The following is an 18,309-nucleotide window of genomic DNA, read 5'->3' as shown; positions in this document are numbered from 1 at the left end:
TTTGGGCTAACTTCTTCCAGAGCAGAAGAAAACATTAACTTTGGGTTTCTTTCCTACATAATGAATTATCCAAAATATACAGCTTACCTCCCACTGCACCAGAGCACTGATATTTCTCCAATAAAAGTAGAAGCTCCTACCTGAAGAAAAGTTACTTGTAACTCCTAACTACTTGACTCTACAAACAAACTTTGACTCTCCTTACAGCTACTTTCTGTTAATTGGATGCTGTTAGGCCCTAGCCAGGCCCACAGGTGCCTAATATCAGACAGTCACCGGTGCAGCAATTCACAGTAGCAAGGACTGAAGCAGAGACCTGCAGCAAAAACCTGCCGTTTCACTTCAGGCAGGAACTTGGGCTCCTGTAAAATTCTCCAGAGCTGAGTTTGCATATGCTCTGGAACATGGGGACTAGAGCCCTGGTTTGTTTATCCATTGTAGTGTGTGTGTTTTATAGTCATTTGGTCTGGGATCCTTTCTGAGGGTTTATTCCAGTAATTCAGCTGATGATAGGGATCTGCTAATGTTGGGATTATTCTATGCAACTAAAATAATACGGCCCACTGTTTTCAATAGGAGCTAGACACCTATATATTTTGGGCCTAAATGCCCTCACTCATAATACACATCCTCTCATTGTTCAAGCACTCATTTGTTCATTGTTTTATTTGAAAAATATATGCTACTCTATAAATTAAACATTCCAGAGAGTCTCTTCCTCTAGGAGGGATCAACATATGGCAAGAACCAAGAGGTAAGCTTGAAATGTACTGAAGTGAAATTTGGTTCAGTTATTTTAATTGCACAGAGGTGATTAAATCAATTGCTTGAGGATTTGTTCAAATGGTTGGTGAGTTGTTGCAGCTGTTTTAATTTAAAAGGTCTGCTCAAGAAATGCAGTTTTTACATGTATTGTAGAGTTAGCTTTTTTTTTTTTTTCCTTGAGTGGAGTTGGGGATGTTTTGTGCAAGCAACTGGATTTTGGATATGTTTATTGAAATGCAATGAATATAGATCACCAAAGCAATAATAAAGTAAACATGTCATAGAGATGGGTATAATCATGATTGAATGTCAGCACTGCCCTTAGTTGATAGTTACTGATATACTTATTCAATATATTGGTGTAATATGTAGGTATCTTTTGAAGTCATTCTCATGTAAAAGCACTCTAAGATCGCTCTTTGGCCTTTTTTGGCTAAGCTCATATGTAACTGTTGGGTAATAGCCAAGAGATCTAGAGCCCTGTGCGGATACAAAATTTGTTTCCACATGTGATCTGCAAAAATGATCTGCAGATATCTGGGGATTTGCAGGGCTCTAAAGCTATCCTCTAACTGGGGAACTATATTCTGCATCTGCTGGTCATGGGATACAGCAGTACTTTTCCATCTGTAACTTTAATTATCATAACAAATTATAAGGAACAAGCCCTTGATTGGAGTGGTAGAATAAATTACTTAACTTGTCTATTTCATTTTATAATTTAATATTACTTATCCTTAGTTATGTACTGTATATATTGGTGAATCCAAGGCATTAGCATAGCTTATATTTCAGGGGTTAGCAACCTATGGCACGCGTACCAAAGACGGCACGCAAGCCGAATTTTAATGGCACACTGCTGTCTGCCGGAGTCCTGGCAGGCAGCAGCAGCATGCCATTAAAAATCATGTCCAGCCCGGCCCTCTCTTCTCCACCCCCCCCCATGGGGTCAGAGGGCAGAAGCTTGACCCTGCCAACTCCCCTGCCTCTTCCGGCAGTGTGCTGGGTTCCTGCCCCTCCTTCTCCTCTCGTCTCTCCCTACCAGCCGATCATGGCCCTTGCGAGGGAGGGGATGGGAGAGGAGTGGAGGCAGAGAAGAAGCAGGGGCTGAGCCTTGGGAAAGGAGGGGGTGGAATAGAAGCATATCCCCTCCAGCCCCCTGCCATGAGCACCTCACTGCCCCAGCCCTGACCCCCCTCGCACAGCCCTCTCCCCTGAGCCCTGCACCCCACACACCCCCCAGGCCCCTGCCCTGAGTCCTGTACCCCCGTCATATACACCCAGCCCTCTGCTTGACTCCTTCACCCCCCGACAACCCCAGCCCTGACTCTGGCACCCCCACACATACCCAGGCCCCTCACACCCCAGGCACCCCCCACATCCTTATTCTTGCACCCCCCACATCCCCACCCCCATCCTGAGCACCAAACAGGAGCTCCTGCACACCCCCCCCCACATTCCTACCTGCACCCCTTGCACCAAATGGGAGCTGCCCGGGTAAGCGCTCCACACCCAAACCTCCTGCCCCAACCCTGAGCCCACTCCCTCATTCTAGCTCCTGGCCAGACCCTACACCCCAACCCCCAGCCTGCTCCTTGACCCCAGCCCTGTGCTCAATGCACTCCCACCCTCAGCTCAGTGCAGTGAGAGGAAGAGACTGGGCCAGGACCAGGGAGAAGGTAGGTACCCACTGTATGTGGGCAGAGCTACGACCTGGAACCCCTGATCACTAGGTCAAACCAGACACCTAATATAAACAGAGGTATCCAAGGCATCATATATAGAGATAGCAGAATGTAACAAGTTACTGTCTCTGACATGGTGGAACAGAGTACGAGGGTTGGTACATGAGCTCTCCAAACGCCATCATTTGTGCTTTAAATAACATATGACGATAGAAGGGCCTAGAGAGCTTATGATCTGACTTGAGCAAATGAAACTCATCAAAACATATCAGATCCTATTCTAGCTTCAGGTAGGATTATTATGATTTATAGGTAATCGGTTCTTATGTGCCCATGACCGCAGTCTACTGTTACAGCATCTGCTTTTTCCATATGCCTCCCCACTTTAGAGTTGCATGTTCTCTTCCTTACCTCTTTCCAGAAGAGCCAAAGAAACTTACCAGTTTAGGCGCAGGGCTGAATTTTCTGCAAGATCTCTATCCATTTTAGCAGAAAATTGCCAGTGCTTCCCATTTAGCTTGAAATCCTCTGGTGACAGAAGTGTCAGTTTCCAACAGAGCGCTGTTCTTTACAAAGTCTAAATACTTATCTTCACAGTAATTACTGGAAGTTCCTTGGGGAAGGGAATAGATTGGAAGAGAATGAATGGAAGATCACAAATGCCATTCAAGGAACATCAGAATTAAAAAAGGAAACACAGCATTCATCCACACAGAGTTTTTGGTGACTCAATCATAACAAAAGTTAAGGCAGCATGGGCTAGTGTTTTTAACGAGAGATTGGAAGTCAAGAGAACCAGCTTGTATTCCAAGTTCTGACACCCTGTGTAACTCACCTAAGCGCGCTGGCCCTCCTTTTCTTCTTCAAGCAAATATTTCTTCTGCACTTACTCGATGACGCATCGTAGATTCTCAGATAAAAGAGTCTGGAAGTGCACATGATTGCAAACAAAGAATGTTAATAGCGTGATAGGATGATTTTTTTAACTAAATACAAATCTGTTCTCTGTTTGCAGTGTTGTTGTAGCCAGGTTGGTCCCAGGATACGAGAGAGACAAGGTAAGTAAATACATAATAAAGTAAAGCCAGCACCTTTACTATTCTTTGCACTTTTGTAACATTTGTCATCCAGGGATCTCAAAGGATTTTATAAACATTAATTTTGCTTCACAACATGACTGGGGATAAATGTGAGGCTGTAATGCAGCCTCGAGAATGAGAGACATGGGATAACAAAGAAACTAAAAAAGAGAAATACTCAGAATCAAAATGGCCTTCACAAAGCTACAACAGCTTGTCTTTCCCAATGTAAAGGGCTAGCATGACAATCTGGAAATTTGTCTATGTGATATTTAGGAATTCTGGCTGATTTTATGAAATTGCATTCACACAAAGGGGCTGGCTGTATGACATTTGCATGGGCAACAGTTATGCTGGCATTTCCTACCTTTAGTGTTTGACTTTGCAACCTTAACTTTGTAATGCCTCATAGTTTAGTTTATTGATGAGAGTAACCTTAACTAATGTTAAATTAATTTTTTTTGTATGTGAAATGCCTGAGTTTTTAATAGAAATGCTATTTAAATAATAAAGCACGTACCCATTTGTAGTGTTCAATGTGTTTTGTTGCCACTGTTACCTTTGTGAATATTTCACCACTGGGTCTCATGTTTGCCAATATACTGAACATAAATTAAACTGTCTAAAAACAAACGTTTTGTCTGAAATGTTTGTTTTTAACTTCTTCAGTTTTACTGCGGTCTCTAAATGGCTTTTCATATATATATAATTTGTGTAACAGAAAACTGAGGGGGGACTTGTATCTATAATTTTGTGCCTTTTTTTAAAAAGGTAAATATTTAGAAAGTCATGGGCCCCCAATTTGTAAGAAGCAGATAAACAATATACATGAAAAGGAGCTGGAATTTTGTATCTTATATTCATGAAACTTTTTCTTTTTTTCCTTGAGGAAAGTAACAAACAGTAACCCTTTGGAAAGAAACGGTGTAACTCACCCCAGTACAAACCCAGGTTTATCCGAACCCAGTTTGCTTTCATTACAGTTCTCTCTGGGACCCTTCTTTGTAATCATATTATGGTAATCTGAGGTCAATATGGCATCTAAGGTAGCCGTTGCCATGACAACATAGAGAAGCCCAAGTATGCAAATAAACTGGAGGGAGGCAGTGTTGCTGAGTGGTTGATTATCTCTGATGTCACAATGTTACTGCTCAGGCAGCAGAAGAGGCAGCAAACATGCATTGTGTGTGGATAAACAGGCTTTTGTAGTGCTCTTATGTTTTACCAGTTTCCTAAAAAAACCAGCATACCCATCTGGAGATCATTCCACACACACATTAATTAGTGGCTAATATTTGGTTCAAACTCCCCATCGCATATTTACAAAAAAGGTTCAGAATAAAGGTAAGACACTGACCTGGCTGTTAGCCAAGACGGTCAGGGATTCAACCCCAGGCTCAGGGTGTCCCTAAACCTGATTGCTAGCAGCTGGGACTGGATGACAGGGGATGGATCGCTTGATAAATTGCCCTGTTCTGTTCATTCCCTCTGAAGTATCTGGCACCAGCCACATTTGGAAGACAGGACTAGTCTAGATCAGAGGTGGACAAATTATGGCCCGTGGGCCACATCCGGCCCACGGGACCATCCTGCCCAGCCCCTGAACTCCTGGCTGGGTAGGCTAACTACTGGCTCCTCCCCCACCGTCCCTCCCTCCTCTACAGAGCCACAGTGCCACGCAGGCAGGACTCTGGGTGGCGGAGCTGCACATTTCTGCTAATCAGAGTGGTGGCGTGACTGGCTCCAGCCGGCACGGCAGCCAGACATGCTGCTCTGCATGCTCTGCTCGGTGTGGTAAGTGGGCCTGGGCTGGGGGATTGTATAAGGGGCAAGGGGCAGTCAGGGGACAGAGAGCAGAGGGGCGGTTGAATGGGGCAGAGGGTCGGGGGGCAGTCAGCAGATGGGGGCTTACAGGCTTTAGTCTTAAATCAATACCCAATTTGTCTTAATGCCCAATTCCTGATATTAATTACTATACAACACCTTATTCTTCAGCCTCAGATCAGTATGTGATGTGACATAAAGTATCAAGTATGCTAAAATACCTAGGCACAAGAGGATGGGTTGAGAAATAAGGATCAGCCAGTTAATTTTTTGGTAATTCTTTTTGTAACCTTGCGCCCTGACCCTGCTAAATAATGTATGTGACCCCTAATTTGTGTGTGTTAACATGGACAAATATCTCTCAGTAATTAAGGGCGTTCTGTAATTTGCCAAAACAACATAAGCAGATTTCTCTTTTACTATTCTATCCATGACATCTGCATGTTGTATTTACCATACCACTTCAGTCTATTTTAAATTAAATGTAACCTTGAATTTCCTATTACCCAAGAGCTTTCCATTCAGTTCTAAAATACAACTCCCTTGTCTCATACTGTATAGCAATATTTTATTATTGTTTATCCCTGTTAGAACTAGGCTGTGCTTTCTGTGTCCATCAGGTGTGTCCAAGCTGCAGTAGTCATCCCACAGACTGATACAAAGAGAGAGAGAGAGAGATTTATTTTGTAGTGAAGTGTCATCTTTAAGAGCTACAGGACTGCTTCATTTCTTTGCATGGTGAATCACAGGTAAGAGCAGGGCTGGGTCAAGGTTACATGGGGCCCCTTGGCAAACTTTGCTCTCTCAAGATTGTTCCATGTACATCTATTTTAAATGCTGCTTAAACTAATGCTGGACCACATGTAGCCATAGAATGTATAGGTGCCCAGAGAATTTGAGCACTACACAGACTTCTCCCTCAATAAATGATCATCCCAAACCTACTGAGAATTAGTACTTGAGCATGTAAGAGTTATGCCTCCCTGGCAATGCCAGATTGAAAGAGTGCTCTTAAGAAAACAGCAGTGAATCAACCCTTCTGAAATCTTGCATCCCATTAAACTAATCCTGGTCTAGAGATATCCATGGTGCTAGAAGGGGGCTCTACAGCTAAAAAAAATATTTATTTTATTTAAACATCTGGTGCTGCACTTTCCTGGGCTTTTACATGACCCATAGCAGCACAAATAGCAGTCCTCCAGAAACCATTTAGGAGTCCTCATGCAACCTGTTATTGGTCCAGCCAGCAACGTAAAATCAATTCTGTAATTGAGTTCATATCCCTCAGTCTGCCAAAAATCTGTTTCTGCAGGGGTTTGAACCTTCAGTCCTGGGATGCAAAACCTTTGCTCTGTCACTTGAGGTAAAAGAGAATCTACAGTAGCTGGTAGTACTGGCCACTGGTAGAAGCAAAGTCATCGCAACTCAATGGCAATTAAAATGAATAAATGCTATGTTGTCCCCTTATTTGAGCAGAAATCCTATTGATATCAAGGGGTGTCTTGCGCATGTGGAATTAGGGCCCTAAGCCTCTCTGGCTGTTCAGATCCAATGAAGCCTGTAAATCCCACAGCAGTGCTATTGAGAAGTAGGTGAAGACCCATGGCACTTGTTCAGTACTGAGACACTTGATGCAGCACTTTGATAGACCCACTGTACTCCAAAAATGTATTCTAATCCCCATGGAGGGTCTGGATCTTCATTTGCATAAATTGTGCAAATGAGCAGCAAAATCCTCTTTAGTACATCCTTAGTCCTTATCAGTCTCACTAGTGTCCAAGGCAACCACAGGACAGTCACTTAATTGTTTTGTCTCAGTTTTCCCATCTGTAGAATGGAGGCAAAGAGCCACTGTTTCCTAGGACCTTTGTAAGGCTTGTCTCATCAATGTTTGTGGTGGTGAGTTCCAGAGAGATGCCTTTGAATGAAAAACTTAATTTTCTTATTCCTAAAATATTCAAAGCTCTCATCTTTTCTTCTCCAACAACACAGAAATATGCATCCATTCAGATAACTTACAAAAGAAAAAAATTAAAGCACAGTAAAACAACCCATCTGTGTTGGATTGTGTTTATTTCAGTATGTAGTGCAGCCCCTTAGATAATATTTCTCCACATCACAGTATGCCGGCAACAAAATCAAGATTATGAGAATTTATTCAAATAAGCCTCAATCATTTTTTTAATTTTCTCCAAAGATTCTGAATTAGAAATAATCAAAACAGGAATGGAGGGGGGAGGAAAAGACCTAATGGAATAATTGAATAAAAAAATGTGCCATTAAATCTAATTTCAGTAATTCAAACTCTAGTGGTAATGGAATAAAAGAACAGTAGAGGATCAACTGCACTCGTATCAGAGAGAAATGCAACTCTGTAACATTTACCGTAAGAGTAGAAAAGGTGATTAGCTACATGAAAAAGGTTCCAGGAGTGGGTTGCCAAACCCCTTCATTTAACAGAAGCATCCATAGAGGCATTACACATAGGAAATACATGTCTCTTATATAGCAAATTATCCTATGTGCAAAATGCAGCACTGTGCAAATGCATTAATCTTCTCAGTAGCATATTTTACTGGGCCTATTACGAGAATTGTCATATTGCAGCAATTCCAAAATGCATCAACAGGCTTTCTTTCAAGTTAGAACATCTCAAAGTCATCTAATGAATATATAACTTGTATGGATTGTCAGCTAGAATGCAATAACCAGAAGATAAAACACAGATGGAAGACATCATTAATGAAACTGACGCAGAATAGGTCAGACTGTGCATTTCCGTTTCAACACTGTGACCCAATCATGGGACACACATTTTGTTCTGAGTGTATAGTTAATGTTTTGTTCTGGGACCAAATAATGTTATGTTTCATGTGCCTTGACTAGAAGATACATTCTAATCATCCATTGTATCATCTACATAGCTCTGTGTAAATTGTCCAGCACATTACTGGCACTATACAAGCAATAAATCATCATCATGATGGAGTCTCACATTGATGCTGACATACAAGAATTCAGCAAACACTATAGGTGAACACAGCTATGTGAGGCAGACCAATGTAAGAACTGCAAATATGGTTACGTGTAGGACAGACAAAATTATCCATGATCATAGCAGGTGTATCCTGGCTTTGCGCTGTTCACATTTTTCACATAACTTGCTTCAAAGCAGTTAATGGCGACATGACAAGTCTGCCACCAGCTTCCCTTATCATGGGCTATTGTGTCCCAGTTGCTGGGGTCAGGCTGCCTTGCTGTCAAGTTTGACTTCAGTGAGTCTTTATATCATTTCTACTGGCCACTATGAGAACAGGAGCCTTGCTTTAGCTGACCAAAAAATATGGCCTGGGAGATTCTTGAGGTAGCGATATGAATAAGATGCCCAGGCCAATGTAACTGAGCTTTAATGAGCATGTTTTGAATGCCAAACATCCAATAATAATTAAGGATTTCTTATATTGGGACTCTTGTCCCACCATTTGACCCTGCAAATAGACTGAAGACAGATAATGATAACTATATAATGAGTCAAGAATGGTTGTGGTACATGGTCTGCTCCAGATGCTGGAAAATGGGAACTCCATAAGATTTCAGGCCTATAAGGACCAAAAGTCTACACCCTACTCCTAAAAGATAAGTCCCTTGTGCCTGTGGAATAGCAACTCCCCTCCAAGCTGAATGCCCTAGGTGACAATAGGCTCATGGGAACTGCAACAGGCTGGTGCCTGCCTATAGGTGATAGCCTCTTTTTGAGAAGAGGCAGTTTCCTTCCAGTATGTTCATGTGCTACTAATTATAGGAGCACACAGACTGCTAGAAGGCTGCAGAACCACCTCCAACGAGAGGCTTGTAATTAGCTCTCTGTATTCAGTGAACAGATTTGGAAAGGGTAAGTAGTAGGGACAACACTTCCTGCGTGGGTGAGGTTTATAGAACCACAAGCTTCTGCACCCTTTCTAAGGCAGTAAGCCTGGATTCTGTGTGTGTACATTCTTTTATTCCCTGTGACAGAAAAGAGCAGCTGGGGATTTATACGTGGACAGCTGAGAGACCCTTTGGCCCTTTAAAAAAAAAAAATCTAAACAGACTCGACTTTCAAAATGGAGCAGGCTCAGTCTGTAGTCCTCAACCCCCAGAGCATATTAAACCAAGGTAACTAGCTTCTCTTGACCATAACTGTTTCCATTCTTCACTGTCTACCTTTGTTCTGGGTCTTTTGAGAGATACAGCACACCCTTTTGGTAAAGACAGCTCTGAACTATATATGAAATTGCTATAGCGAGCAATAGCAGTGTCAACACATCCAGATCTACCATCTTCTCCCTCTTAATTCTAAGGCACTGGTTCTGTAGCAACTACAGAAAGAGTATATCTTCTGAATCTCCAATACCACTCTCTGCAGCATCTGGGTTTTTACTTGGTGGTCTCCTATCTAAGTGTTAACCAGACCTAACCCTGTTTAGCTTGTACAATCAGACAAGATCATAGCCTGAGGTGGAAGGATTGCAAGGCTTAATATTTAATGAATTACATCAATAAAATGTATTTTGCCAAGAAGAATGGGAACAGAAGAAAGGGGAAAAGGAGAGAAATAATTCATTAAAAGAACTCGGCACAGAAAAGCAAGAAAAATAAGCCATACTAGCAGAAAAATTAAGCACAAAGGTTTGAAAATAGGTCAGAAATTTAAAAACTTAACCCAGGCAAACTGACAGTCACAAAGAGCTGAGCTTTTCAAAATTAGAAGAAATTGCACCATGATATGTACTTTTGAAGAGTCTGTTAACTCCACTGCAAACAAATGTGTTGACTATATTAGCAATAGCTTCAAATGCCTGCAGTACTTAAACATCTTTCCACGTGACTTGAATGCAAACACATTTTGTAAATGGGGGCAGATTTATTTCGGTGTCTATTAGAAATTTTATCAATATTCTATTTTTTTCTCTCACTAGGGAAATAATTCCAGCCTTAATCAGAATTGCATTTTTAACCCTTTAAGCATCAGCCCTAGGGGAAAAAAAAGTTGTAGATCTATCAAGATCAAATAATATATTGCATTTCTCTAGCGACTCTCATCAGATGATCTCAAAGTGTTTTAAAAATATTAATTAAGCCTCACAACAACAGTGTGAAGTAGCTCTGAATTATCTTCATTTACTAGAGTGGCAAACTGAGAGACAGTGAATTTAAGCAACTGGCTCAAAACTGCATAGTAAAAGAATTGAAAATAGAGTCCAGAAATTCTAGAGTTCAGTCCTCTGAACTAACCACTGGACAACTTTCCATCCCACCTGTTAGATATGGTAAGAGATTTTCCATTACGGCAACAATGTCAAAATCCTTCTGCAGGCAAAAATTGTGAAAGTAGCTACCCGGCCTGCCAGGCAAACTGCTTTACCTGCTGAGGTCCAAATGTGATATGTGATGTTTGACAAAGAACCAAAATAACGGATGCCACAAATGATTTGTGGAGGAAAATTAAAGTGTCATAAGAGTCAATCCTTTAGTGTAAATAATTCTTTTTATATCCTCCATTTCATAATTATTTTTACATAGATATTTTTCAACATTAAAAAAGTGGGACACTAAATCTGTATGGAACATAGGGAACTTTGGATTAAAATGTGTGATGTGCCTGAATGTGAGGTAAATTTCAGACATGCTACTATGACTTAAAGAACAATTTGTAAAACACTAGTCCAGGATCGCATAGAGCCAGATGCTAACACATATCTTACCGTTTGTCTGTGCAGGGTTTTAACTTTAATTGGTTTTGTTAAATTGGTACAACTTTGGTATATGGATTCATGCACACCAGTGTAAAACAGTTCAGTTTAGATTGGTAAGACAATATATGAGTATTCAAATAAATTTGCACAATTAAATTAAATTTAATTAATACTCATATATTGTCTTACCAAATTTAAGTTATATAGGTATAATTTTGTATCTAGATCAGACCTTTAAATTATCCAAAATTCTACATTTACCACATCAGAGAGTTGCAATGTGATACTTTAGTAAACCATTTTCATCAGATGGAATATTTTACCAGGAGATTATCTAGTCAACTACCACTCCTCAGACTGACTCTCTGGAAGCAGCAATGACATTTCATAACCTTCAGCACAGCACATAGGAGTCTGAATTCCTCTCAGGTTAGAAGAGGTGGAGGGGAAAGAGGCAATGGCCAATTCCATCATTTTATGAGATTTGGTGCATGATTCCAGCTATAAAAGATACATAATTCTCAAGGTGCCGAATATTGAAGATGATGAATTAGATTCCAAATTAGTCACATTTTGATAAGAAAAATATGCAAAACACCCCAAGCACTTTTGCAACACTATCTTTTTTAAAATGCAACACCGGCCTATTACTAATTCATGCACCCACAGTAACCCCTTTTCCTTTTGATTAAAAAAAGCCAACATGCATCATTATGTGATTGGGGTTTAGAAAAGCTCACAGTTAATCATAGAATTCAAATAATGCCTTGGGGTTTACCTTTTTAATAATCATTTAAAAGCATGAATACAATATCATGAGTGAATTTTGTGACTTCATTCACAGACATTTAAAGAAATTGACATTTAAAGAGGCTGGCTGGAATGAAGCATCAAAGAGCCATGAATGGGACAGCTGCAGCAAGGACTCCTAATGCTGCAAACTGGCCAGACTGTGAATTTGTGGCAGGGTATCATTCACTTTCCCTACAATTGCACTTTCTTCTAGAGATTATCTCTCTGGAATTAAGCCTCCTCCAGGGCTAGCAAGCACTTTATATTTTACATTTATATAGCAGCTTTCCACCTGAAGGGTCCCAACGTGCTTTACAAGCCCTACACTGCAGCTACAGCATCAGTGAAACGCAGCCGCTTCTGCGGACAGCAGCCAGATGAGGCATAATAGCACACTACACAACCATAATGGGGAAGGGGAAGGAAAATTTTGTCCAAGGACATGGGGTCAAATCTTTGCTCTTAGGAAAGGTGAAATGGGATCTTTAAAGTCCACACAAAGCAGCCGGGATCTGATTTTTAATGTCTCATCCATAAGCTTTCCATTCAGCCCTTGGTTAAGAAGGTGAAAGGCGTTTTAAAAATGTTTCAGAAAGGTGGAATACAGCAAATGGCACATGACTATTGAGACCACTGGCACAAGTAATTCAGACAAACTCATCAGTCTCAGCTATTATTTTGTTCTCTTATTTGTCTGTTCATTCACTTGTCATGTTTTTCCTAAATTCTCAGTCTAGTCCACACATACATTTTATACCCATACAATTATTTTGGTAAAGGGTGCCATTTTTTTTTTAAATCAAAATACTTTAGTGGTACATCCCTTAATGTGGACAGTTAGACTGATATAAAAGTGCTTGCATCAGTATAGCTTTTTCACTTCCCATACAGGTATAAGCTATACCAATGAAGGTGACCCAGTCTAGAATTTAGGGTGGGTGAGGAGAAAAACAAGGGATTTCTAGTTTGGGTGTATTCATGTTTTAGCTGTCAATAACACTTAAAGACCTCTATTTACTGACCGTTATGTAGGGTAGAAAAATATTTCAGTACAAACAAGGCAGGGTATGGAGAGGAGAAAATGTTCATGAAGGCACACACTCAACACTCAGGAAGTCCAGGTTAAAGCCTCAGCTCATTGTGTTACTGCACAAATGTGGGCAAAGATCTGACTTTCTCCCTGCCTCAGTTCCCTGTTGGTAAAAAGGGGTGTTACACGCTAAAGAGACAATACAGAGAAAGGAAGTAAGCTCTGTATAATGTATAGGAAAGCTGTACAATGGGGCCTTGTCATAAACAGATAGCTAAGGGTTAATGTCTCTTACACCTGGAAAGAAGTAATCTGAACCACCTGACCAGAGGACCAATCAGGAAACAAGACTTTTTCAAATCTGGGTGGAGGCTTTTTTGTGTGTGTGTCTTTTGTTCTGGGGTCTTCTGCCTGACTCTCTCTCGCCTATGAGGGGATTTCTATTTCCTGCTTTCTAATCTTCTGTTTCAAGTTGTGAGTACAGAGATCATAAAAACAATAGGGGTTATTGTTTTTTTTCTTTTGTATTTACATGTCTATAGTTGCTGGAGTGCTTTGAATTGTATTCTTTTTGAATAAGGCTGTTTATTCAATATTCTTTTAAGCAAATGACCCTGTATTTGTCACCTTAATACAGAGAGACCATTTTTATGTACTTTTTCTTTTTTTTTATATAAAGCTTTCTTTTTTAAGACCTGTTGGAGTTTTCTTTAGTGGGGGACTCCAGGGAATTGAGTCTGTGCTCACCAGGGAATTGGTGGGAGGAAGAAGTCATGGGGAAATCTGTGTGTGTTAGATTTACTAGCCTGACTTTGCATTCCCTCTGGGTGAAGAGGGAAGTGCTTGTGTTTCCAGGACTGGAAATAGAGAGGGTGGACTCCCTCTGTTTAGATTCACGGAGTTTGCTTCTGTGTATCTCTCCAGGAACACCTGGAGGGGGGAAAGGGAAAAGGTTTATTTCCCTTTGTTGTGAGACTCAAGGGATTTGGGTCTTGGGGTCCCCAAGGAAGGTTTTTGGGGGGACCAGAGTGCCCCAAAACACTAATTTTTTGGGTGGTGGCAGCTTTACCAGGACCAAGCTGGTAACTAAGCTTGGAGGTTTTCATGCTAACCCCCATATTTTGGACGCTAAGGTCCAAATCTGGGACTAGGTTTATAATAGGCCTCACTCCTGGAGATCGGGATGTACTAACGTAAGAGAGATAATTGTGGCCTGGGTTGTCTGTTTAACCTCTTCCTGCCATGACTCCTTTCCAGATTCCCCCCTTTAATTTTTTTTAAATCAGCAATTTTATATCTACTGCTCTTCTCTTTCTCCTTTTAATGCTCCTTTACAACATTGGATTTATGTAGCTGGCATTACAAGGTATTTATATGCCAGAGATGCTTAACATTCATATGCCCCTTCATGCTTTGACCACTATTTCAGAGGACATGCTTCCATTCTCATGCCGCTCGTTAAAAAAAATAAAGCATTAATTAAATTTGTGACTGAACTCCTTGGCAAGAAGTGTATGTTGCCATCTCTATTTTCCCCACATTCTGCCATATATTTTATGTTATAGTAGTCTCAGATGATGAGATTTCTAAAGATAGCTACAGCACTCAAGCCAAGGTTTAAGAATCTAAAGTGCCTTCCAAAATCTGAGAGGAATGAGGTGTGGAACAGGTTCAGAGACGGGCTACAAGGATGATCCGAGGAATGGAAAAACTGCCTTATGAAAGGAGACTCAAAGAGCTTGGCTTGTTTAGCCTGGCCAAAAGAAGGCTGCGGGGGGATATGCTTGCTCTATATAAATATATCAGGGGGGTTAACGTTAGGGAGGGAGAGGAATTATTTAAGTTTAGTACTAATGTAGGCACGAGGACGAATGGGTATAAACTGGATATTAGGAAGTTTAGACTTGAAATTAGACGAAGGTTTCTAACCATTAGGGGAGTGAAGTTCTGGAACAGCCTTCCGAGGGAAGTAGTCGGGGCAAAAGACTTTCCTGGCTTTAAGACAAAGCTCGATAAGTATATGGAGGGGATGTTATGATAGGATTGTCAATTTGGGCAATTGATCTTGGATTACCACCAGATAGGTCTGCTCAATGATCTGCGGGGAGATGTTGGATGACATGGGAACTGAGTTACTGCAGAGAATTCCTTCTTGGGTGCTGGCTGGTGAGTCTTGCCCACATGCTCAGGGTTTAGCTGATCGCCATATTTGGGGTCGGGAAGGAATTTTCCTCCAGGGCGGATTGGCAGGGGCCCTGGGGGTTTTTCGCCTTCCCCTGCAGCATGGGGCACGGGTCGCTTGCTGGTGGTTTCTCTGCAGCTTGAGGTCTTCAAACCAGTTTTGAAGATTTCAATAACTCGATCCTGGGATAGGGGTTGTTATAAAATTGGATGGGTGGGGTTCTGTGGCCTGCCTTGTGCAGGAGGTCAGACTAGATGATCAGATTGGTCCCTTCTGACCTATTAGTCTATGAGTCTATGAGTCTATGGAGCATGCTTTCAGAAGTCTTAAAAGAGCAACATTTGGATGCAGAAACTACAGAACCCGAATAACCAAAAAAGAAAATCACCTTCTGCTGGTTGCATCTGACTCTGATGATGAAAATGAACATGCATCGGCTTGCACTGTTTTGGATTGTTATCATTGACTGAACCGATATTGAACCATCAGCATGGAGGCATGTCCTCTGGAATGGTAGTTGAAGCATGAAGGGACATATGAATCCTTAGTGCATCTGGCATGTAAATATCTTGCTACGCTGGCTACAAAACAAGGCCATGAGAACACCCGTTCTCACTTTCAGGCAACATTGTGAACAAGCAGCAGCAGGCAGCGTTATCTCCTAAAAATGTAAACAAACTTGTTTGTCTGACAGATTGGCTGACCAAGAAGCAGGACTGAACAGACCTGTAGGCTCTCAAATTTTACATTTTTTTTTGGTAATGGTTTTTTTTTGTACATAATTCTACATTTGTAAGTTCAACTTTTGATAGATTGCACTACAGTACTTGTATTAAGTGAATTGAAAAACTTTTTTACAGTGCAAATATTTGTAATCAAATGTAAATATAAAGTGAGCACTGTGTACTTTGTATTCTACTATAATTGAAATAAATATATTTGAAAATGTAGAAAACATCCAAAATATTTAAATAGTATTCTATTAACAGTGCCATTAATTGCAATTTTTTTTAATCATGCAATTCATTTTTTTAATCTCTTGACAGCTGAGTTATTTTTAGTAGTTTTACTGTAATTTATTGTTTGTCAAAATAATGACCTGTGCTTCCTGGAAGCTACCATTTGGGGCTTAAAGGTTATTCTGATGTGGAAAATTCTCCTCCTTGCTCTCACACCAACTCTTCTCCAGTGTTAGCCAATATATGTAGTATTAATATACCGTGCACATAAAATACATATATAGGTGCTGGGAAGTTGTTAACTGAATTCATTATACTCTTACCCAACTTTGGTTCAACTTGTCAAGAATCTCACAATCCTGCAAAGCTGAAGTCAGCTTTAGCATTAGAAAATGGGAAACTTGTTAACAGAAAGATGCATGAATACTTTTCACTCAGTACAGTTAGGGAGTACTTTCACAACTCATCAACATTTGGAATGTAGTATGAAAGATAGGAAAATAGAGGGAGGTACCAGGGACAAAGCTGGCACCAAACTAGTAGAGCTAAACTTCACATGACGTGTAAGGCATTTTGTAACTTGTAAAATCATACTATCAATGCACTAGCTCAAGTGTGCGTCTTTGAAGCATGCCTTCTGAATAAGGTAAACACACTCCACGATAAGAGTTGCTCCCTGGAAGGAGACTACATCTCTCCTTTTTGTACTGCACTATTTTGCCTTTATACAACAAAATTTAGCCCAATTAATTATTTGGAATCTTGAACATTGTAACCAATAGACAAAATGTATTCTAACAACTAGTTCTTTTTTGAACTCTTATTGTTTTGGCCTTCAAATCTTCTAGTAAGGAGTTCCACAGGTTGACTGTGCATTGTGTGAAGAAATTCTTCCTTTTATTTGTTCAAACCTGCTGCCTATTAATTTCATTTGGTGACCCCTAATTCTTGTATTATGAGAAGTAGAAAACAACACGTATCTACTTCCTCTACACCAGTAATGATTTTATATACCTCAATCTAAAAGCAAAGCATTTATGAAGTTGCTTCATTCTGCAACCAAATAGATCCACGCCACTAAATTTTTCCAACTATTATGCCCTTCTTGGAAGTAGTGTTTCAATCCTACCAGTGCTTAGGCCACTGCTGTCCTCTGAAAACCATTTCTTATATAATTGTGTGCGTTTTGACACTCAACTTTGTAACACTTTAACACTACACCTGTAACACTTGGATGAATGCAAAATGAGCTGCTTAATATCTTTTTTGGTACTGAATGCGGGCACTGTCACAGAACAAGCTTGAAATATAAGCTCACGTTTACTTAGACCTGCATTGCTGTGTGTGATACAATACTGCCCTCTAGTGAATAATTAGAGAAAGCTACCTCAGTGAGACTGGTTTTGAAAGATTCAGTAAAATTTCAATCACGGAAAATTTAGCTAGATTTCTTCAAAGCCACAGGAAGAATAATCCTCGAGCAGACATTTTATTTAAGTGCATATTTCAGTCCCACAGGAAGAAGAATTAAAATCAATTTTAAAGTTTTAATTTATATTTATTGCAAATGTCAAACTGATAAGAGATTAAACATGTTTCAGATATTCTTAATTTTATACACCGATAGCAAACTCATTCTTCCATCACTGTTGGGTTTGTGCCATCATAGGGTTTTAGACAAAATCACTAAGAAGTAGGTTTGAGGGCAACAGTGAGATGTTTAAAAAAAATCCCTTAAATATGTATATATGAAGCAACTTCTGTTGGTAAGAGAGAGAACAGAAGTTGGTTCAATAAAAGATATTACCTCACCCACCTAGTCTAACATCCTAGGACCAACATGACTACAACACCATGGCATATGCTATTAAGCACACTAGCATTTCCTCCCATAGCTTACAGAAAAGGTTGATAGCTATAGCTTCAAAAGATGTTGAGAGCATTAAGACTTGAAATCTGCATATTTCTGCTACTTGAGGGATGAAAATGCTCAAAATGAACTCAATACCTTCTTTTGTACTTCCACCTTCACTGGAGGCTTAACAGTGATTCCATAGCTACCAATTACTTTGGTAACTAGAGCTATTCTATGGCTAACTGATTTATTATCTAAGTAAAGTAGAGTCCTTGATCTCTAATGTGCACTGGCTCAAAAGACGTTAGGTGTTAATTTTTCCTTTTGTAAAGTGGACAATTGTATTTAAAAGACCTCCCTGATCCACTTAAAAAAATTGTCAGCTAATACTTAGTGATCACAG

The sequence above is a fragment of the Gopherus evgoodei genome, chromosome 15 (assembly GCF_007399415.2).
Source record: "Gopherus evgoodei ecotype Sinaloan lineage chromosome 15, rGopEvg1_v1.p, whole genome shotgun sequence".
Classification (NCBI taxonomy): Eukaryota; Metazoa; Chordata; order Testudines; family Testudinidae; genus Gopherus; species Gopherus evgoodei.
This window is presented reverse-complemented; position numbering follows the sequence as displayed.